Genomic DNA, 901 nt, shown 5'->3' with positions numbered 1-901 from the left:
TTTGTAGAATCTATATTACCATATTACTATCTAATTCCAGAACATGGTTAAGGTACTCTTAAGTTATTTTTGTGTAGTAGTATATTATGTTATACATGGTGAGAAAATATGAGAAAGTTTGAAATCAAAAGGTTGATATGGAAATGTAGTAGACTGGTACTATTGATTAAATTAAAGTCAATTAGATCTATTGTATATCCTTAATTATAAGGATATGTAAAACTGTTTAATGTGTCATAGTACATGGAGATGCTGTCGCAGTTTTTGTAATCCAGTGAAATATTACAAATTACACATGGCTAGGCACCTCATCTGGAGAGAAAAGATAAATAAAAAGTTAGTCGGTCAGAATCATTATGTGTTCATTTATGAATTCAGACAAGTTTGTCATCTTGTTGACAAACCATTATATAACCCAGTCACATAACTTTCATGTGGCCTCATAGAGGGTTGTTTGTTTAGATGGGATATATAATAAATATTATTGCATGTGTGTAATCTAATCTCTAATTTGTTGCATGGTATTCTGTGACTATTTGGGTTGTAAAGAATATAAAAAAGTGTTGTTGAATACAAATTTCATACATTTAATTCAAATAGAATTATTATTTGAATGGACCAAACAAACTCAAGACAAACTTTGTGTGTTGTCCCACATAATGCAAACATGCTGTCCTTGATCTGGAATAATAAATTTGAAAGTGTATTATCTATTGTCATGGTTTGTTGACTTTGTTGTAATATAGACAAATTTGTGTTTTGACATCTTTGCATACATTTGTTCCTCAGTTTATGGGTTGAATGTATCCAGACAACAATAAAATATTGATGTTTCCAATCTCATATCTGTCTTGATTGATTTTTTAAATTACAGTTTTTTGTCAGTTTTCATTACTTATTT

The 901-nt window shown here is 29.1% G+C and overlaps 1 protein-coding gene across 4 annotated transcripts in view; it reads left to right on the top strand.

The window, feature by feature from the left end:
* LOC119591555 (heterogeneous nuclear ribonucleoprotein 27C-like) overlaps positions 1 to 901 on the top strand; it is a gene marked incomplete at its 3' end in the record, with an annotated part of 34524 nt that overhangs the window by 31782 nt on the left and 1841 nt on the right.

This window comes from Penaeus monodon, chromosome 28, assembly GCF_015228065.2.
Source record: "Penaeus monodon isolate SGIC_2016 chromosome 28, NSTDA_Pmon_1, whole genome shotgun sequence".
NCBI lineage: Eukaryota > Metazoa > Arthropoda > Malacostraca > Decapoda > Penaeidae > Penaeus > Penaeus monodon.
The sequence above is the reverse complement of the archived record's forward strand: the minus strand, read 5'-3'. Positions and strand labels throughout refer to the sequence as shown.